Below are 23,886 nucleotides of genomic sequence, written 5' to 3' on the forward strand. Positions count from 1 at the left end.
GAGCAAACTAGAACTGCCTCTTTTGTAATATTTCAATCCAGTCAAAAAATATAAAAAGAAAGTTTTTAAGTGTGAAATGATTTGGAGAAAACTTACCCATTAAAGCATTTATTTTTATATTAATGGTTTTAGCTTCATGCTGTCAATGTGTCAAGAATAGCCATTTTTAACTGAAAACAAATAATGACCAGAATTGTAGGATTTGGGTTTCCTGATCCACAGTTCTATTTATCTTACCAAACAGGCAGCAATCACTCTGCAAATTAATTTATAGATAAATTTAGTAGGCTGTCTTATATTTTTCATAAAGGTCCTCATTCAAAAAATTTTATGTTTTCCTTCTATTTAAGAAGTTATTTGTGGATAATAGTTAAATAATTAAGGTAAATAATTAACAATTAACTGTTGTATTTAGTAATTAGCTACTCAAATAGCATCTAAACCAGGATCAAAGTAAAGCAAATGATGCAAAAGAACTTTTAAATCAACAACTGCAAAATAATTTGTTCATTTTCGTGTTATGAGAAAGATGAAGTACAGAAGAGCAAGATTTGGGCTGTACTTCTCACTGACATTTCCCAGTCAGTTTTCTGACATACAAAGTCCAGCAAGAATTGCCTATTTACAGACATTTTTTTCTCTCTCTCAAATGTAGATTTTCCTTTTATTTTTTTTTTCAATTATATCTATGTCTTTCTTTTGGAAGTTGCTTGTGTTGTTTGGATCAAATCTTCCCTCTTTACCTGTTTCCCCCTTCACCTCCTTCTCTTTTTTTTTTTTATTATAATAAGTAATTTTGGTACATTAGAAACAAAAAGTCTAGGATAGATTATAATGGAACAAGATAGTTATTTTCTCTGATTTGGCATGGAGTAAAGCATGTGAAATTAAATCCTGCATTAACACAAGAGCTCACATATCCTCACCACGGATTTAAACACAGTGGATCTGGTATTGCTTTTGTTGTCAAATCCTTTTAAAAATGTATTTTAGGACAGCAAATTTTAATAGGATAAAAGTGATACAAAAGAAACAACATCTGAAATAAGAGCAATGAAACTGCAGGAAAAACCTCTACTAGGCACAAAGATATTTGATTTATGGGTAATATTTATCTATCATTTTCCTGGGTTGTATAAAGAACCGAGTTATGAATTAATAACAGGACGATTATTTCCTCATAAAACAGGTATAGGAAGCTGGGAAAGCACTAAACCTTTTCTACATTCTGCCTGAGTTAATATTGACTTTTCTGCAAACATTTCAAGAACATTTCAATGGTAATGAACGTAAGCACATAGACAGGAACACAAAAAATAGCCACGAGCAATGCTAGAGCTCCCAGGAAATATTGGAAGGCTATATCCATTCCAATTCGTCAGCACATCTATTCTGATTGAAAACTTCTGAAATATGAATTAATTTCTTCTGTTTACTCTTTCATATCTCAAAAATGGAGCTCTTTTCTCTTGAGAACTGACCACACTTTCATGCTGAGTTGCCCTACTTTGGAAGAGAAGAAGAATCCTTCAAAGAGTGGCAGACTGTGAACCTCATGAATCACCCCAGTGTCCCAGGGAGCAGGATGACAAGGAGTCCCCATTTTACAAAGCTCTCCATACATACATTCACACGTACATAAGCATAAAATGCATATATATATCTAAATTACCATTGGGAACAGTGGCTGCAAATCCTGACTTCTAACTGTAGTTCTCTAGAAGTATCTGTTCTGAGTTAGTCGTGATGTGTGAAGAGAAAAAAGCACCTGGAAATAATATCTGAGGTAAAATGAACACCCACAGGAGGCAGGTACAGCTCATGCTGTGCCATGAGAGAGCCCAGATGACTAACTCAGGTAGGCACCTAACCTTGAGATGAGTGAAGAACATCCAGCTGAAATGAAAGCCAAAGCTGCTATTCCTAATAGCATTCCAAGATTAACATGTGTCTTTTGATTAAACACCAAGATTAACTCCTATTTTTGATTTAAAAATCATTTTAATACTCAGCAGCTTTATTATTATACAATGACAAATCAGTTATTTTAGTATTTGTTGTAAATCTATTTCCTATTAAGTAACAAATTTTAGAATATGTGTTACTAATACTTGTATAACTCTACTGTTATCCTGCTAGTTGTAATGTTAGCAGAATACTTTTATGCAGGACATAGCCTCATACTTTAGGAAGCCAAGGGTTGGATTCAAAAATAAAATAAGTCAAAACATAGTACAGTTAAAAATGAAGAGCACGCTAATAATCAGCTATCCTTTTTTTTTCTGGAGAAGAAAAACAAATAGGAAAGAAACAGTTATTAAACAACAAGCACAGCCGTGTGGGAAAAAAAAAAAAAAAAAAAAAAAAAAAAAAATAATTGCGGGGAGAGCAAGTGATTATGGTACACTCATAACTCTCATTTCCTCTTCACCTGAACCCTGAGCATACATGAGAGTTCTGTCAGCCAGGCACGGGGATGCTGAGGGTCTGGTCCACAGCAAGGGGCAGAGAGAGGACAGGCAGCACTTTGCCTTGGAAAGCCAGCAGAGCCCTTGGAATGCAGCAAACTGTTCATGCATGTCACTGGAACAGACACAAATGATGAGTTTCAAAGGCACCTCTGGCCTGAATCAAATCATAAGTTCAACGCATCATACAAAATTTCTGAGAATATAACCTTTTTTTCAGATGTCTCCACAAAAGCTCAAAACACCAGAAGACTGCCATGTTGCAGGTCTGCTGGTGGCTCCATTAAGTTGTATTTATATTTACAGGTCACAGACTATTGTTTGATATTTTTTCCCCGATTAAAACTGTTATGTCAATAAAACGTATCTATGAATTATATTCTGTTCCAATCTCGAAGTTTAAAAAAAAATCTTATTAAATAAATTCCCATTTATTCCCCTCAACTGGATTCAATATCAGCCTCCCAAACACAGACACAGTCTGGTGTAAGAAGACAAGACTTCAGTCCATGACTGCTCTGTCTGGTCTTGACATGAAGCTTTGGAATTCAATTCCAACTTTCTTCTATTAAGGTCCAAATGAGAAAATACAGCTGAAACCACTAAAACAGTATGACAGAGTACATGAGGCACGTTTTCCTGTGCTGGCACAGTGGTACAATCCTTCAGAACAGAAATGCACTTGTGGAACAATTATCTCACTGCCTTGTAAGAACCCAGAACTGTAAGAATCAGCTGTGCTTTAATGCTGTTTATATTTCCTTCCTGTGAGAAAATGGAAAGAGTGGGACTTTCTCTCTGCACTCCTGTATTGGTAAACCCCATAATTAAAACAGATTTTGAGGACTGCTACTTAGCTCGACTGGCTATAATTCAGCACACCCTTAAATCTGAGACAACTTCTCCGGAGTTCAGTCAATAAAGCAGCTCCTGGCTAACAGCAGGAACCTGCTCTCCCCGCTCAGTGAGCTGTCAGGAAGAAATGGAGGTTATTAGATGCCTCTGTTATTACAGATTACACAAGTGGCACAGAAAATGACATCCAATTTATGTTGCTCCTCAATTCTGATATGCCCCTCTACACAGTTCTTGTGAACACATACAGATAAAAATTCAGTTGGCTTGGAAGACAAAATAAGAATTATATGTGACCAGTATTACTAAAAGCTAAGAAAATGGTGAGACAAGAAACTTATTTCCAAGACTTCAATATGGTTCTTTAATATCATATTTCATTTTTAATATAGTGCTTATATTATTCTGAATCAGATTACTGCAGTGCACCTACATTTAAGCCTTCCAAAAACAAAGGGCTAGAAAAGAGATTTTTCCTGTATGCTCTGCTTTTTGGGATGTAAAAACACTTACTGAGTAAAAAAAAATAATAATTACAATAATTTCTTCTTTGTATTCCCTTGTAGTGAGACATCCATAATGTCCTGGAGCCCTCAGCATGGGTGCACAAATGGAAAGTATCCAGAGGTGACCAAAATACATATGAAAATCCACATTGATACAAACCATTCTGTCACCATTATTTCTATTGTTATTTCTATTTGTATCCTAATACTACAAAAACATTTTTATTTGCTGTTTTTTTGTTGGCAAAATAAAATTCATGCTTAATTTTTCAGAAATGGTAAATTATCAACAATCATGATCAGAATTATAGTACAGGAGGCATAAATAAATAGTTGATTTTTAAGTGTCATGTAAGAGAGAGATTTTGTTTAGGTATGGAGAATTTCACATACAATATTTTACTCACCAGTAATTATCTGAAGAATATTTTTGATACATGCATAGAGTTCACACACTGTGATCAGTGAACAATTTCTTGACATAATGTATTTTATAAAGTAGAGAGGTTCAAGGTTTAGAAGCTGCTCTATGTGGAAGCACACAAACATATGATATTTATTAAACTGAGACTTGTATTATGGAAACTCCTTCTCAAAGACAAAAACTTCCAAAGAGAAAGAGATTAATAATTTAATTTGTCACAATAACTTAAAGCATTTTGAACCTTAAACCAAAGTCTTCCATGGTTTGAAGCTGCTCACTGCCAATATACTGCAAAACATCATCTGATATTTGTAGAAAAAACATGTTGAGAAGACAGCAGATTAGAATGACTATTGTTGCAAAGTAGTCATAAAATTTCATGAAAATACATTGTTTCAAAAGGAAAAACAAGAATTGTTGAGCTTTTTGGCCAATGCCCTTTTCCCATCTTAATTTTCTGAAGCATCATTCTTAGGAAACCTCATCAAAACTTAATATAATACTGTAGGAAAAGGCAAAAAAAAAGATTCAAAACCCACCTAAAACACACACAAACTTTTTTTTGTTGATTCATGCATAATTAACACCTGGGATCCATAGTTCTATACCACACGTTAAGTGGATTTTTCAAAGCAAGCATTTACTCTGAGGGCAGATATAACACTGAAGGTTAAAAAGAACAATTCCAGGAAAACTTTCTTTGGGGACTTTTAAATTCAAAACCCAAAACTCCTACTGAACATTCTGATGCAAGAACTTCCACCCAGGTGTAAACCTGCATGCCATTTCCCAAATTATGAGCTAAATTCAGGTGTGGGGGAGGACAGAGGAAGGGAAATTTTCTCTTCAGATACATCAGCAGCTGAAACAGATGAGTTTGATAATGATAAAGTAAAATGCACCAAATATACTATGAAATTAATAATATCTGTTTTCCAAAAAAAAAAAAAAAAGGTGTTTATGGGATTATGGTGCCTGGATGTAAATATCTGTCAAAAAAAAGGAGCAGATGCTGCTATCAAAGAAGAATAATTTGGCTGTTTCACATGACATCAATCAAACTACTTTTTAATATATGTCAAAAGTAAACAATGCTCATACATTACAAACTGATACCATGGTAATATTTTGTGAATATGTAAAAGATGATAAAGTATGAGGGAAAGGTTCAGTTCTGGCTTTTCCTACATGACCTCATAAAGGAATAAAATGTCAGAAGTTATTGATGTACTCCCTTGTATGAGTTCAGTGGTGGCTGCTGCACACCCAGGGAGGAAACAGGGGGATTACTCTTATTTTTGCCTCTACCCCAGCTTGTGAGTTTGACTGTTTGACAAAACTGTTAATGCTTTGATATTAGAAAGAGCAAATAGACATAAAGCATCATACAGGAAATATAAAAATCTAATGTAAAAGGAAATAAAATAAGAAACTAAATATGCCTGGGGAAAATTATTGAATTAACATACATATATAAAGAAGTCAAATCATGATGAACAGTGTTTGTGCTTATTTTTGGAACCTTTCATCCTGTTATAAATATGGTTATGCCTTATTAAGTTTGAAAACACACTTAAAAGGAAAGATGCAAAATCTGTAGTTATTGCCCATAATAAATTACTGTAGATGCCCAAAAGACTGTAGCACTAAGACAAAATTATGGTATCAGAAATTTTTGAGCAATGATTCACAAACAGAAGGTGAAGAGTTATGTAGTAATAATCAAAAAACTTTGTAAAGGGCATAATGTATACAATAAAAACAAATGAGAAATGTGTATTAAGGGAAAGACAATAAAATGGAGAATTTTATATTTTCCAAGTTGATTATAATTTTTACTATAAAAGAACAATATAACAATAGTTGGAGATCATCACCTTCCAGGGACTTCATATTAACATAACAAGTGCACTCATTATAATCAAAATCCAGCAAAACTCTAAAATCTGTTCTTCAGCCTCAGTGACAAGTGACTTTCTAGATAAGACAGTTAGAGCTTATATATCAACATTAAGAGTTATCACACAGTTAACTTATAAGTTTGATCACTTACAAAAAGTGCTAAATCATTTTTATGTGACCTGCCCATACGAAAAAATGAGACTAGAACAGAAAACCCCAATAAAAATGGTTTCAAATCAATCAGGAACTTATTAATTAAATTACTTAAATTATTATTAATTATTTGTTATTATTAACAGACGCAATGAACTGGCAACAGATGGTGGGATATGGTGAAAAAGAGATTAATTTGATACATTCACTTTTGGCAGCCCTTCTGCCCAACCAGACCATCTGTGGCCCATTAGACACGTTAGAAGCTGCACCATCCATATTGCAAAGATGATACAAATTATTGGACTCTTTGCATTTCCAGTCCAAATTCCGTTCCTTCTTCACGATCCCAGAATTTTAAACAAAGTAGTTTTTATCATATACATTCTGCCCCATGCCCTGCTGCTGTTTCCACAGCACTGCAGAGATTCTGCAGGATTTTGAGGGAGCTGCCCCTTCCAGTGTGTGGTAGAGTTAAGGTTCTTACAGCACATTCTCCATTGTTAACAGCAGGAGTTTGAATTTCCAAGTTGGGACCCATCTTTACTTTCCTTTTTTCCAAGTGTAAATTTCTTATCTGTTTACAGAAACCTGATAAAGAGATGAATGTCATCCTCCTTGATGGTTCTTACCATTTTGTGTCGTGACAGCATTTAAAAATTAGATACTTGAACTTTCCTATCATATTTGTAAATGATTTTGTTAAAAACACTACTTCATCCAGCCAATATATCTCCACTGGGCTCTTCAACTTTGCTATAAATTTGTATATATGATACACACATAGATGAAATCTTGTTTTCCTTTATTTAATACATTTTTAGTGCTAAAACTAAAGTTTAATGGACACACACACACACCTGTGTTACAGTATTTGGAATACAGAAATACAATCAGAAATCTAGATTTCCGTAGGCCAGATTTATTGATACACTGTGATCATTTTAGAGAAAATTTAGTTGACTTGGTAAAACACTAATGACATCTGCTTCCAGTGAAACACTCCGCTTTTTTTAGTGCAAGTCTGTATTTTAAATTGTCCTAGATATTTTGTCCTAGATAACATATCCAAATCCATCTGCTATGGGCATCAGAGGACTTAAAATTGCAACTTGTAAAAATAAGGAATGAGGAGCTGGATTTCAGTGACCCCAAATGTGTAAGTCACAAACACATGCTACATAAGGATATTCTTCTGCCCTCCTCACTGTTCTTTCCATCCAGGAAGAAAAGAAGTAATGAGCTAACAGAGTAAGGGATATGATCATTTTGTGACTGATTTACTGCTCTATTTCTCATATGATTTTAGAAATATTCTCACAGAATTAAAGAGATACCACACAAGCAGCATTGCTGCTGCTCTGCTACAGTCTTTCTGAACAACAGCTGAAATAAGCCTTATGCCTCTTTTTACACCTTCTATCTCAAATCTCTTCTCTTCATACCATATTTTTCTTTCATGGTTTTCTACTCCTCCCTCTTCTCAGTTTAATTTGAATGGCTTAGCAAGCCAGCTCTCACAAGACCTCTGTGAATTCCTTATCAGAAAGGCAATACAGATCATTACTTGAAACAAGACTGTGCTGTGAGCCCGAAAAGACAGTGTGTTCCATCCTTCTGACCACTGCAGTGGAGTGGGAAGTAGGTTCAAAATCTGAAACTATTCTCCTCTGCTTTGTTCTTCACCCTCTTGCCTCATGTACCTTTAGCTTGGCAGTAAAAGGTTTCAAATTAAACAAAGAAATTCCAGCCTTTCTCTTATTTCTTCATTGGAAGAGGCAATTCTACCACCATCACTACTGTCAAAATGGACAAAGGAAGAGAATCAAGGAGTGTTTTGTATTTAGTCCATACAAAAGCTTCCCTTAGCCAAAGAAAGAGATGCTATTAAATTGCAGACTTCAATACAATAGTCTCAATGCTTTAGCAGTTTTGGTTTTATGTATTCTTATAAAAATATATATATATTTTATTTGCTCCTTTTTTGCCATGAAACTATACTGGTTAAGATAGTTGTTAAATTGCTTATCAGCATATCTTAGTTTTGTCTATTATAGTAGAATTGATAGGTTTATCAGTCAGTTTTTTATTTGTTCTCAGTTAATAGAATAGCACCTATAACTTTAGTGGTATCTCCATTTGTTCTCTTGTTTTTACTGTAAAGGAAAATCTTAAGCTGGAAGAGCCAAAAAAGTAATGGAAAGAAACAAAGGTTTTAATTTTCTCCATTCTACTTGTTGCTACTAACTAGAAATCAAACAGAAAAATACAAGAGTTTAACAAGACATTAATTTCAAATATTCTGGACAGTGAATTCCTTATTTAGAAGAGTTAAAATACCTAAGCTAAACACAGGAGAGAGATCAAGCTTAGACATGTGAGTTCTCAGGTAAATTCTGTTCCTTCCAGAAGGAAACCCCCAAAAGCATTGGTTATGAGAAGGTCAGTGCTCCGGTAGTTGTCAAACCTGACAAGTAAAACAGAGCCTTCAGCACCAGAAGTAATAATCAAAATACCATTTAGAATTCTATCATGTGGTGTCTGTCAGGTGTTCAGACCCTGGGAAGAAGCTCACTATGAATACTAGCAAAATGCTTATAAACCCAAATAATTTATTTGAAAAAATCCCTCCCCCCCCAATTCCATTCAATAGCAATGATTCATCATACATGACTTAAACAATTATGTGAGATTATGGAGAATAAACTGCAAATCACGATAGAAAACACTGTCTTTATTCCCACCAATTTGCAATTGGCATCTCGAGGTAGAATAACTGAGAGAACAGAAACCAGATTGAAGTTGCAATATTGTATGAAGAGACTGCACTCACTTAAAGAAGATTAATTTTTTTAAGAAGTTTAAAAGTTCAGTACTAGGACAGGATTAAAGTATTCCCTAGTACTTTCTAACTCTCTCCTAACTCTCTCTTATCTCTCTCTCCTAACAGAAATATGACCTCTCTTCCTTCTCTTTTAAGTATGTTATTGTGCTGCAAAAGATTGAGAACAATACTTGATAACCATTACTGCACTTAGAATAATACATATGAGCATTTAGCATTCTGTGTACAACTCAGCAGCCTGATCCTCCTTTTATTTTCAGAGCATTTCCAAGAAAAAGGCATTTTTCCTGAATCTCTTACTGTGACGGGTACATATGGTACCTGTAAGCAACTCTGTGCTGAAGTTTTAATGAGAGCTGTGTCCAAGAAAAACAATTCTGCCATCAAAGTGAAGTATTTTTCACCCATTTTGTTTAAGAGAAACTAAGCAAAATCTCATACAATGAAATTTTAGGGCCAACACTATTTTTTCTTTTGATCTAAACCAAAAAAATACAGTATAAGCTTTTGTTCCTTTTGTTAACCTTTGAAACAAAAATACAATTTTTCAGGTTAAAGTTAATTGCAAAACTTTTTGAAATGAAGCAGCAACACCAACCTAAAAGCACAGTTCTTCTGCAGTATTCTTTCCATTTCCTTCTTCCTCCATTTTTATCTGAAACCATGTCTTGAACAGATTTGAACTCACAGATTCTTTTGAGTCCCTTGAAACTTCCTTTTGTTTGCAAATGACTACTAAAGCAAATTATATGCCCTCACTATAAAGAGTATTCACTTCCAGATTGCATTTCTCACAAAGCAATTAACTCTTTGTTCAGGGAAGCATAATGGCTTTTTCTCTGTAACACCTTCTTTTTCACTGCTCAAGAGCCCAGTAATTCCTGAAAGACAAAATGACATCATCTATCAGCTTTTTCCACCTCCTCCTCCTTCCACTCTTCCTCCTTGTATTCTTTTCATGCTTCAGAACATCTCTGATTCACACAATGATATCTCCTTGACCTTGACTCTACATTATCTTGTCATCTCTTGTCTTGTTTTCTCAACATCCTTTCTCAGGTCACTTAATCTCTACCTTCTGTGCTATTCAATGCCAGGACACACAAATGCTAATAGGATTTGAACCCAAAAAAGTGTCTTATCCTTTCGGTTAAATGAGAATATGACCAAGGTTTGATCAGTTTGGCACCACATTATGTAAGACGGTTGATCTTTAATGACTAAAAAAAAAGATGGAACAAGTGTCTCAGGGATAAGCTCAAAGCATTCAGAACTCCAGAGTTCCTGGAAACAGCCAAAGGAAGGCCAAACAGCACAATTCAGTTCCCAGAAATGTACATATTTCACAAACAACCACAAAGACAATTTACCTTCTCAAAGTCAAGAACTAAGTCACACTGGTTATAGCTTTTTTTGATTGCTAGTTCCAGCCTAAGTACTTCAGACAGTGAAAACCAGCAATATATCAGTAACATCAAAATAGTTCAGGTAGAGATTTGCTCATTTTCCCCAATAAGCTTCATTTCTGAGATCCTAACTGGCTGCAAGACTACTGTGCAGACAACAAGCACTTACATTGATCCTTAGAATCAAAGAAGTGAAGTAATAAATTTGCAGCAACAAAAAACTACTAAATCAAACTCTGATAAGAGATCGCAGGTTAAAGTGCAAAGTTTGGGAAACCTTCTTGGTACTTTCCATATTTAATTGGTTCCCTTCAGAGCACAAAAAGGTGACACAACATCTCTATCCCTGTTCTACCTGGTCATTGCCCTTTAGTGTTCTTCCTGGTACACTGGAAGTAAGAGATGATTTTTCACAATGCTTTCCTATAATAACATCACTGTTTCTTTGTTTATAACCTCAAATGTCTGTTATGGAAGTAATTCTAGAGCTGGAGGAACATCTCACCTGTAAGATTTTTTTCTAGTCTCCAAATATGTTTAGTAACTACAAAAGTGTCAAGTTGTCCCCTAAGCTACTCAGAGCTCACTGTGTCATCTAGCCACAAAACAATCTTTTGGTGATTTATCAGTTTATTCCCTATATCAAAACTTATTTTCATTATCATATCAAGTTTCTGCTCCCTAATAATCCCACAGCCATCAAGGAAACTGAATCTAAGCTAAATGAGTAATAGAATTTGACATGGCTGTCCTAATCCATTACATTGACATTACTATTTTAGGCAAGAGACACTTGTTAGGATAGTGTGGGACCTGAGCAGACTTCTCTCCTCTGCAAAGATAAGCTAAATTTTGCCCATATAGATGGTTTGAACCCGTGCAGGGGTTTCTCATGTTCCTTTTTTGATCCCTGTATTGTAACTATTATCTTTGAACAGATTAATAAGGAATTCATAATTCAGTGACATGTGACAGCAAAAATTACTATCAATCAGTATTCTTTTTATAATGGAGGAAATCAGCTTAGTGTTAGAGATATTAACTGGTATTGCAGGATGTTATTCTTAAGGCAAGTCTGGTAATTTTGAAGCACCACCAGTTTGAAAAGTATATTTAACGTCTTATTTTAATGGAGATAAATGGGCCAGAGAGAGGTCACCATTTCCTGTGGACCTTTCCCAATTTGCCCTTCCTTTTCCTCCTGCAGGGTTGGTACTGCACGTACTGTTTAAGGTGACACAAAGTGACATGTGAGGTGGACAGAGAGTAGAGACTGGGTCTCAGCCAAAGTTTGGTGGACAGGGAGTCTGCAGGGCATTTAGTCCCTGTACAGACTATCTGGTTGATTAAGCATTTATTGTTTGAAATCTTAGACAGCTTTTTCATGGAGAAAATTTATTCAGTAAACCCTAACATCCCCCTTGCAGAACTTGTCAAGTTTTCCTCTTATTCTTAGCAGAAAGTTCATTGCCATACATTCCACATATAATTCTTCCCATATGCCACTATACACTCTCTCTCACTTCAAATTCCACACTTTCTTTCAATTATTTCTTTATCACTCCTAATTTCTACTCTAATTTTTAGAGCACACGCCTATCTAGGCACATGGATATTCACTTACCTTAAATCTAAAGAAATAAAAGTTCCAAAGACACATAAGGGTTTTATTCCTATGGTTCTTTCATCTTTGAAATAGCTTCTAAAAAAACCCATAGAGCAATGATTAAAGAAATTACTATGGAAAAGGATTGTTAATTCAAGGGAAATCAAAATAATTTCAAAAGAAGACATACCCCAAGTGATTTATTGTATTTTGAGCACAGAGCTCATTATTGGCCCTGTTGTACAACCCTGTTCTACAGTGACTTGTGAGTGCTGTGGGATAGAAAATTAGGAATTCTGTTTCTGTGTCTGGCAGACTGGTCCTATACAAGCACATAACCCCTTTGAAACATGAAAGCAAAACTGTGTATTATATCCACCTGGAAAGAAACATGGGCTTAGCAGGATCTGTGCTGTTTATATAAGCATTTAAAAGAAAAAGGCAACACTCAGATTTTATTCCTTTTCTCATATATGCTGTTCTCCCTCATCCAACACTTCAAAAAATTGAAACTCTCTGTCTTCTAATATAAATGTCTCCTACTGGGAAGCTACTTTTTCTAAATGTGTTCAAAACAGATCATTAGCAAGTTTGACAAAGGAAAACCTACGTTAAGCTTCAAGATTTTATTCCCCAAGAAAACATGTTTTACTCTCTTATTCTCAACCAACATAAAAAGAGAGCATTTTTTCTCTATCATTCCACTCCCCTCCTTCCCAAAAATAAAAGAAAAAAGAGCAAGAACAGGGAAGATCACAGAATAATCTTCTTCATGTCCTCAACTCAGACCAGAGACATTCTCCATTGACTTCTAGGATGTGACAGTGTTTTCCTGGAGTTAAGTCCCAGACTACACCACACCATCCCTGAACTGGGCCATGACAACTGCAGGGGTTTGGACATTCTAAATTTGTTAGAGCAGAACACCAGCAAAATGACAAAAGATGAATACTGACAAACAAATATAAACCAGAGAAGACAGAGAACATGCCCCAATAACATTTCTTAGTTGTTTGATAAAAATGATCAGGGGCACATATTGTAGAATAATAAACCTTTACATCTTTAGGCACATTTCCTGTTCTTCCCTATTTAGAACAAATTGTCTTATTCTCTTAGTACATAAAAGATATATTTCTTGTAGAATAAAACAACCTGCTTGCATATTTCATGCTGTTGGTTTGTGTTTTTTGTTTATTTAGTTTGTTTGGGTGTTTTGGGTTTTTGTTTGTGGGTTTTGTTGTTTGGTTTTTTTTTCCCAAAAAATAAGAAACTTAAAACAATCATAAATAAATCAATGAAGTGCAAAAAAATGTCCCATTTTCATTTATCCCTGACTTTGGTGACATGAAGTTTAAAGGCTGAGGTTATTTTGGTGAAGTTAGAGTGAAGGTTATCCTGATCTCCTTTAAGCACCATAGAAATGAAGTTGCTGTCAGTTCTAGAGTTGTATACAGACATTTTTTTGATTCACACATCTTAGGTAGTCTTTTCTTGTGATGGATGGATTCAGACTCTGAACTTTCTATTATTCTGAGATGGCCCTTGGTGTTGTACAGCAGGCTGCACTTACAGCATCTATTACCAGAAGATGCCTTAAACAAAATACATCTATCAAGAAAAAGGTGACAGATCTACACGAAGGGATTCCCAGGTTGAGAGTATCAGAAAGTCATCAGCATTCTAACAATATTTGTGAGGTTTATTGAAATATTTTTCTCTCCTTAAATATCTTTTTTTTTTTCATAAACAAGTAAACTTTGTATTTTCCTGGGTACTGCTGCATTTCTTTGTAATCACAAGTCTTCTGATCTCATAATTATCTACCAAGTGGCAGATAATTTATATGATAACTTTCCAGATATTCTTATTTTCTAACTCCTTCTTACAGGCATAGAATCATTGAATGGTCTGGGTTTGATGGGAGCTTAAAGAGCATCTGGTTCCCACTCTCCTGCCATGGACAGGGACACTTTACTGGAACAGGTTTATCAGAACTCCATCCAACCTGGCTTTTCACACTTCCAGGGATGGGGCAGCCACAGCTTCTCTGGGCAGCCTGTGCCAGTGCCTTAACACCCTCACAGTAAAGAACTTTTTCCTAATATCTGACCTAAACCAACTCTTTTCCAGTTTGAAACCCAGCAACAAGACAGTAATACAGAGACTGAAGGCTATGAATTAAGTTTTCTGTTGTACCTTCGTTATTTGTGGTCTGCAAAGATACTTACTGGTGATACTTACCTCCTCAGCTAATCCTGTTTCTCTTGGGAATTTATGTAGGAGTTGCATGATCTTGCAGTTATATAACCTGGCAGCTACTTTAACAAGTAAATAAGATGCTAAACCCAATGCAGAATAAGGAAAAGGTTTTCACTACCAAGTATCAGGATCATCAGAACTGATTCAGGGGAGGAATCAGCAATGGTTTGAAAGGCCCGAAGTAAATGAAGGCTCAAAAGCAAGCCATCCCTGATGGATTCCTTTATTTCACCAGTCACCTTCTCTCTGTTTCTGATCAATTTGATCTCTTGTTTATTTTTATAACTGTAACAGCATTCTTCATTTTGCATCTATTTTTTTCTGTCAGATGTCAACCTCCAAATTAGTGTCTTCCCTCAGTCATCTCTATCTCAGAAGTTCACCTCCCTGATATGCAGCAGAGGAGGGGAAACAGCACATTGCGTGACAACCTGGCACCCAGCACTGCTCTCTTCAAAAGAAGCTTTTCAAGCTTGCTGTCTTTACAAGTGACTGCTCAAACAAGATGTAAAAAATGCATAGTGAAGTGTGATATGAATATTAAAGGGACATAACCTTTACCTGGTTAATACCATTATTTATTGAACTGGTGACTCTTGCAGACAAATTGATGTCAGGTTCACAGGTTGCTTGGACCAATGTGAATGATCCTCAGAGGTCACCAGAATCTTATGAGGCTCAAGTTGCGTTGAGAAAATTATTGTCTAAGCATTCAGATGCACTGTTTGTGTCTGGGAAGACATAATGAAGAACTTTTTAGATAAGGTTTATCAATACAGTACCTGCCAAGAGAATTTTTCCTTTGTTTACATAGGTTGTCCTCACAGAGAGAGAAAATGGGACACATTAAACAAGTCAGAAAAAGAGCCAATAACTGGCATTTTGGTTAAGAAAACCAATGTGAAAATCCAAGTTACACCTAGGCAAGAAGGAAATATAAGTTTCTGGCTTTTCAGATCCCAGTTCTCAAAGTTACAGTCAAGTCTCTCCCATGTTTTGCCCATCTGTCTAATGGGCTGTAAGCCTAGACAGTGCTGGAATGGAGTCAGTGTCATTATCCCTGTGCTGTAATTGGCATGGCAGGATGGAGCAGCATGTACAGCCTTCTCCTGGTGGGAGAGAAAGAGGGAAGAGAAGCCGAAGCAAGAGAGCCAGATGTCACAAAGCCCCTAAGAAGTGTGCTGGGATCCAGAGGATGAGTGAACAAGCTGTCTGCTTTTGCCATACAGAAGCTGTTTCTTCCCATCCTCCACTCTCTTTGGTTTCTTTCCAATGCACATGACTTTGTTCTTGTTGCTGGTTTTGTACTTCTCACCAAAGGTGGTGTATTTTAGTAACTATGAGTAGGATACATCCCACTTTTGATGACCCTTCCCCTTTTCATGTGCTAGACATTGATGTCAGCAGGAGATTGTGAAGGAATAAGATGGTTTAGGTGGCAATACAGAAGTATGAAAGAAAGAAGAGGACTTAATAAAAAATGAATGACTACTTTATTTGGACAGTTTTTCAATCTCTTTGGTTTATCTCTCCAAGAAAGCCAGATCCCACTGTAGCTGTTATAGGAAACAATTCATACTCGGTCTTTAGACCAAAGGAGGTATTCTGAGAAACAAGATTATTTTAATTTTGTGGCATATAGTACAATATGGCCCTGATCTACACTAGAAATTTGAAGTTTGAATGTCCATGGTTGAATCAAACCATTGGATAAGTTGGATAACTCTTGGGGCTGTAGTATACCTTGATCTGTGAGAACCACTAAGGCAGATCCACAACTCTCTCAGACCTACTGTGCTGGTTTTCATCCTCCTCCCACTCCCTGATGTTGGCTATGCATGCCAGATTTTGTCTAGCAGCCTAGAGAGGTAGGACATCACTGCAGCAGTACTGAACTGACGATAGAAACCCCCAATAAAAGCTTCAAACAAACAAAAAAAAGAAATTACACTGTAATTTCTTCATTAGTTTTATATGAAACAGTGCTTTTAGTTCCATCCTTTTTCAGATTTCAGTTCTAGTCTGCAACACCCAGTTTGTTTCAGATCTCAGCAGAGGTATAACATCCATAAACACTTAAATAATTCCAGAGTCCTTAGTTCAGAATGTTACCATAAGCATTTCTCCAGAATCAAAGGTGAAAGAGAATTAAATAGGTTCCAGATGGAGTGGACTTGAGCTAAAGAGGAAAAGTCAGAAGCTTAACCATATGATAGACCTAGAGGCAACTCCAAAGCTGCCAGGAGCTGCTTTTGGAGTCTGCCAAGGAGACAGATGCTCATGCCAACAGTGCATAGATTGGCATCATTTATATCACATCAGGTCTCGTGCTGTCACGGTGCCACAGTGCAAAGTACTAAGTCAGACAGCTAATATTTAGAAAAGAGCAATCACACTGCATATATTTAGATCATATATACAGTAACAGTTTTCATATTATATTTACCCCTTTGGATCTTGACTTTTAAGACATGAAAGCATGTCTGATCTTACTGTATTCATTTAATTCTTAGTAAAAATTTCACATGAGCATCAAAGCATAAAGTAAAACTAAACCTTTAATTTTTATAGCAATGTAAAACTTTGTTGTAAGCAGATATCAAATAAGTGGTATTAATGTGAAAATTAGATCTTCCACTTATAAATTAATTCATCACAAGGTCCAGGAGTGCTTTAGGGTTTTTTCCTCCTTATTTTCACTTTACAAAGCTGAACATAAAGTGAAAAACTGAAAGGATATAAACACACAATACATATCTAACCCCTGTTTTTCTTTTAGTGGATTCCCACATTGTTCCAAACTTCATGCTCTGCCACTTGGAACATCTTTCTGTCTGAAAATAAATTATGCTCTGTGTGGAGCATCAAGTCTAACCTTAGGCATCTAGCAGCACACAACTGTACAGATGTATTACAGCAAATATTCCTATTACACGCTGTGTCGTGGCGTTAGAACAAGTGCAAACTCTTGCATGGGATTTTGGACACAAACTGGTTCAAACACACCTTGTTTAGAGATCACTGTGCTGAGACTTCAGGTTGGATCACACCGTCTGTTCAAAGTTTAGAGATGGAATTCTCTGAATGTACCCAATAATCATCTAAATTCAACAAAAGTACAAAAGTTCTGAGCCCAGTAGTGTTCAGATGGATAGAAATCACTGTCCCAGTAAATGAATGATATCAAAAAAGGAGTACTGCAGCTCTGAAATGCTTCCATACCAGGCGGATTAACTTTGTTCTCTATGGAGATCCCACCATAAAGTGTGTTAAAATCAACCTCTCCCTGATTGAGAGTCTGAATAAACATTGACAATTATTTAACAGCTGTTTAGACAGCATGTTTACATATCCTGGGGACTGTGCCATCCAAATATTATGATTTCATTAAGGAGCTTTGCCCTAAAGAAGCTCAGGGATTGAGACTTCTGAGGACCCTGGAGCAACATGATAATTCTCATACTGCGCAACCTGGGCTTCACAAGGAAGCACCTTGCAGATGGTTTACTACTGCACAAGTTCTCAGTAGCCTGGTAAAATATCATGGGCCTAGGGGAAGAAAAGTAAAATCAAATGCATCACCCCTATGTCAGATACTGCAGAAACAGCAGCAACATAATTTTGTTTATCTGGGGGCTTTCTGATGCATTTCTTTGGTTTTCTTTTCCTGGCCACCAAACACTCTCTAAAAACCTTATGTTCTCCATGCATCAGAAAGATCAGCACCTTCACACCAGTGTGTTCTTTCTCAGTGCTGCCATCCCCTTCACATGCCACAGAAAATTAAGTTTGCTCCCAAGTTCTCCACCTCTTCCCAAAGAACTGAATCTAACCTGCTAACTTTCTAAAAAGCTAGGGCTAAGCATCTCCATCCCACTTATTTCATGGCCAAACATTCTGCTCTCAAATCCCTGTACCTGAGAGCCCTTTGATACCATTCAAAATATGCATTTCAGTGCCTCAGACGTGTCAGCAGAAGCTCTCAGAGTAAACTGTGACTGGAGAGCTGCCTGACTGAGGCATCTGGAGCCCAGATAAGACCTTTGCTGGATATACTGGCATTTGAAAGAGGCAAAGGAATAGTTTCAAGAACCAGTCTCAAGAATTGATGAGGTCAAATAATCTTGAGTAAGGTATGTTTGGGACTAATATTTCTGTGATTAACAGTTTTCCCTTTCTGCAGACACAGATCACACTTAAGAACCCATACACTTCTCACTTTATGTTAAAATATATATTTACCCAGTCTAAGCATCCAGGTTTTTTTTCCCCTCAAGATATTCTCTATAGAATGTGCAGCGTTTGGAATGCAAAAGTACTTAAATCAAATATATCTTTTAAAAACACATGTAAATGTATAAAATCATTTTAATTTATATATACATAACAGATATTTGAAAAGAATGTTGCATTATATTTGCTTAATCTAATCAATTTATACTCAGTTCCTTTAATGTGGCAGAAATTACAAGTCAGTGATTTATTCTCTTCAGAATTCAAATATTCTTTCTTTACTAGTGGTACAGTCCTTAAAACCCACAATATTATCTCCAGTACTAAATATGAGGCTGATAGTTCTTTTTGCTAAAATTGACATCTGTTTTCCTCATGAAAGCAAACTAAAAAGCTTATTTGTGTTTCAGGAATTATGTCTTCCTGCTCTCAATCACATCAGTGAAAAGACACATTTGGCTGTTTCGTGGAAAGCATCTTCCTTATGTCTCACATCTAAGTCTAAATTATACAGCATTTAAAAAGCACAAGTAATACCAAAAAAAAACCCACTCAAACACATGGAAAGCAGAAAGAATGCAATAAGGGGAGAGATGGGAGAATAAATATGGGACAGATCACAGTGTCATGGATTTCATGTTTTTCAGCCCCTACATAAAATCTCAACTTTCCTTTGGTCAATAAGTGAAACACAGTATTTTCAATCTTAACCCCACACACATTTCAGTCTGACCCATTTTTGACAGCTGGAGTGGAAAGGAGGAGTTTAGGAGAGGGGTTTGCCCAGTCTCATTAATGAACCCTCTATTAAGTCAGACTTACCCAAGGTCAGCAGTCCATGCACAAAGCTTTCCCTTTGCAATAACCACCCTGTACATTGCTCTGGCTAAAAAACCCAAACATTGTCAGTGCTGTGACATGGCCTCTCCTCCACTGGGACATCTCCCAATCAGCAACACAGGAGGACCCTGGGCAAGGCTGGTTTGACTCCAGAACTGGGACCTCCTTGCTATTATTCTCATCTTTCTGAGAAGGCATTCAGCACTCTGGGAGAGTTCTTCCTTAATTAATGCCCACGGATAAGACCTTGGGGTTCACTAAAAATCCAAGAGACAAAGAAGTCCCATGAATGAAACATTAGAACCATTCCTATCTTCTACTTTTCATTATCACATAGATAAACAAAAGCAAAAAGGTTCACTGAGCTCCTTGTCCTTTCCCCACAAAGAGCCACAAAGGAGCGTCCTGTGCTGAGTGTAAGGCCAGCCCAAGCACACACAGTCCTTCCCCTTCATGAACTCTCAGACTCCAACCATCTTCAGCTCAGAAACCTGCCCAGTTCCACATCATCTCTTAATGACTCTCCCAGGACTTCCTTGGCATGAACTTTCTGGTCTCTTCTGAACCATGACAAACACAGGCAGGAAACAGGAATTACAGATTTTGGAGCTTCTGAGAGCACAGGGATGTAAAGCACATAAGTTTGAGTAAATCATTACTGAACTCTACTCACTGCCTGAGCAACCAGAGCTGTTACACAGCTCCTGCTGCTTGGGTAAACACTAAGTCTGATGCCATCTTTCTTCACATACTCGTTATTCTTTACATTACACCTAAATAACTGTGTCCCCAGGCAGGCCAAGAGTCCTCTCTTCTGGTATGTAGAAATCAGAACAACCAGATTTCCCAGATCTGCTTTTGTGCAACTATAATGAAGGACCTCTAAATTACAGACAATTTTCTCTAGTCTTGGATTGCTGCTGACCAAGAGGAGGTTTAAACAGTGTAACAGTGTACATGTAATATAAATAAGCTAACATATTTATGAGACCAGAGCCTTTAGAGGAGATAATATTTTAAAATACCTATTTGAGTAGATATTTACTACAACAAAAAACTTGTAGCCTGCCATTACTGATATGGAAGGTAATTCAAATTGACAGGTAGTTCTGCTATTTTACTGAGGAAAGTAAGTTCTACACAAGTGACTATAAAGTTGCAGTTGCCAAACTATTTGTACAACAAGATAATTTTTTAGGAATTCCTAGGAGGCAAAAAAAAGAAAGAAAGTCAGACTGTCTAATCAAAATATGAAACTCCCAGTAGGAGAAGAAAGCTTCAACCTTCCAGATATAAAACATATTACATAGCATTCACACTTGAGCAATTGATAGGATGGTTTAGAGAGACAGCCAGGCAGTCAGCAGAATAGATAACCTTAAGGGAAAAAAAGTATATGAAATTTCTATCCCTCCAGGTATTATTCATTTGCTGAAACTGGAGGAGAAAAGATCCAGAACTGCAGACCATTAAGAATACCAAAAAAAAAAAAAAAAAAAATGCAGAAAGGTTTTTAGTCTGTATTTCCTGTATTTTCAAAGGGAAAAAAAAATCTCATTTTTAATAATAGAAAATACCAAGTTATTTTATTTTAATCCAGGTGTTACTGCAGTCTGTTAGGAATCATGAGTGATCTTCTCATTTGAGACGTACAACATGGTTTTTCAAGAGATATTGGCAATTCTTTAGGGCCCAATCCAAAGACAAAAGCTTTTCTGTTGCCTCCCTGGGTTTTGTATTAGGCCTTTAGTAAACTGAAATGAAACAAAATCCCAGAGCACTCACACACGTTGCCATTTATCAAACAGCCAACTAAGAGTGCAGCAACATTCGGAGTCACAGGCTTTCTATCATTTCCAGAGAAATAAGTTTCAAGTGGAATGCAGGATGGAATTCAGACACTCATTGTACAATAAAGGAAAGAAATATGCCATAGCACCAGGCATGCTATGAGCAATAGGAATATTAACTATTTTCACAGGGAAAATACATAGCCCTTATCCTACATAAAACCCTGGAATGAACCAAAATACCTTCTGATGTCAGATGCTGGCAGCTCCACGACTGAACTATGATTCTTTTAATCTCAAGGTCAGCTAATACATTTTAAAGAATTTTTAGACAAAATTCCCATTTACCTAAAAGATTAAATCTCCTTTTTCTACTTGGTGAAGATATTTTTCCTCCATGTGAGTGCACAGAGTATTTCTACTTTACTCCTATAGGCTTCTTGTCATCTTGGATGGAAGAAATGGAAGAATTTAAGAACAGATGCAAACCACAACCAGGTCCCAGTGGGAAATCCTGAAGAAACTTGAAGAAAGAAATATGTAGAGACATGCAAATTTTCTCCATTTGAAGATAAATTTAGGAATTAGGAATGAAGAACACATGCTATTCAGTCAGGATTCCTATACTTGCATTAGGAGTTAAAACTTTGAAAAGCACCACATTTCAGCTTTTAATTAGGGTTGGTTCCACTGCTCACCTGTACTTGAAACTCATTAGATAAAATATTTATACAGCCCAAAGACAGAAAATAAAAGGAAGATTATTAAAATTCCAGCCTGCTAACTGGCACATAAAAACTTATACACATTCCCACATCAATCAGTCTGTGCATGAGTCAAATCACTGAAGTTGCACTTACTTATTAGGAAATATGTAACAGAGTAGTAAATACTTGCCCTAAGACAAATTTTTTCCTTTCCTTATTTTATTTTTTAACCCTTTTCAAATTCTATTTGCTTGAAAGCATCAGACTGTTTAGATTCTCACAACGGCAAAACCCCTTTTCATCTAGAAGAGTTAAAAAAGTTGATGGAAACTTTTAAATAGTTTTGGTCTACTCGTATCTTCATTTTTAATCTAATAAAATATTCAATTAAAGAAATTCAAAAATTCCAGATGCTACACACCCTTGAGAAATCACTGGAAATAAATATCACTGCATTGCTGTTGTACAGTATTTGTAAGATTAATTAGGACTAAAATTTGGGATGAATTCCTACCTTATATTATTTTTTCTGCCCACGTACTACAATTTCTATATTATGATTAAAGCCTTTTGCCATTCTCTAAAGCTAAAGTCGGGGAGAAGCTACTCACTAACTCCGAGTTTATGAATCCAAAATAATGAAATCATGTCTTTTCTTGTTTTAAAGCCTACTTGATCACTAAGGATTGAAAAGAAAAATCAGGGGGCCTTTGCTATAAGGCTTTCAAAAGGAGACATAGGAACTGATAGATCAGATGCCTGATAAATGGCAGATTGCCAGGGAAGCATCCATATGGCTCTCCAGATAATGCCTGAATATGATGAAAGGTTTCTTTGATTGAAAACCGGCTGCTTCAGACACTTCCCTCAGACCCTGGAACTCGCATTAATAACACTGAAATCAGAACAAAACACGTGTTCTGTGGAAAACACACTCTCATTTGGCCAGGGGATGGTCAACTATTATCATAACATTCATCAGAGTTCTCCAGGTTCTTCAAAAGTCAAGAAATTCACCTTGCTGTAATAAACTCTCCCTGGAAGAGCCACAGGATGGAATCGAGAAAGGTTCAACTCTGCTAAAATCTGATGGAAATATGTTCAGATTTAAGCACCAGTTCTATAGGAAGGTGCTTGTTTCCTGCAGTTGTTTGCAAAATGGGCAAATATCCATCCAATTTAAAATTCCCTTGATTCCTAAATGACATATCAAATGGATCATTTGCTTTTGTAACTGAAAACAGGCACAGTCTGCCCCTACTCTGACACTTTAGTGTCAGGAGAGCACAAGAGAAGGTGGGGAGGCTGCAAACACCCAGGATCCCTGGTAACCAGGCTGTGTGCAGGAGCTCAGGGAGACAGGAGGAGGATGTTTGGTGAAGCTGAGAGGATCTTGGCATTACTGGTTATGTTGCTGGTAAGATCATATCTGTTACTGTCTGTATATTTTTGAAGAGATCTAATGTTCTACCTGTCAGCTGCTTAAGTACTTTTTTTGTAACACTGGGCATTGCTAAGATTGTCTTACAGCTGCTTAGGAGGGCAAACAGCTATTTCCCATGTCTTAGGAACTCCTCATTTCCAGAAGGAACATGATCTACTAGATAATACTTTCATGCTCACGTTTTTGAACTGAATACACCGTCTTGTATTTCACAGACCTCTATCCATACACATAGAGAGGTTCCAGAAGTAGGGAAAGTAGTAAAGACTGCTTGCATTTCAGGCATTTTTTGAGGTTATATGAATAAGAATGCAATGCCCTAATACAGAGTTTAAAAGTGATTAAGTGGCAAGCTAATGAATGCAGCAGTGTCCAGGTTACATATTATGATTCAGCCATTTTAGAGTTCGTATTTGAAAAATTAAGTCTCCTACCTATAACTGAG

This window comes from Corapipo altera, unplaced genomic scaffold (assembly GCF_003945725.1).
Source record: "Corapipo altera isolate COAL_440 unplaced genomic scaffold, ASM394572v1 65, whole genome shotgun sequence".
NCBI lineage: Eukaryota > Metazoa > Chordata > Aves > Passeriformes > Pipridae > Corapipo > Corapipo altera.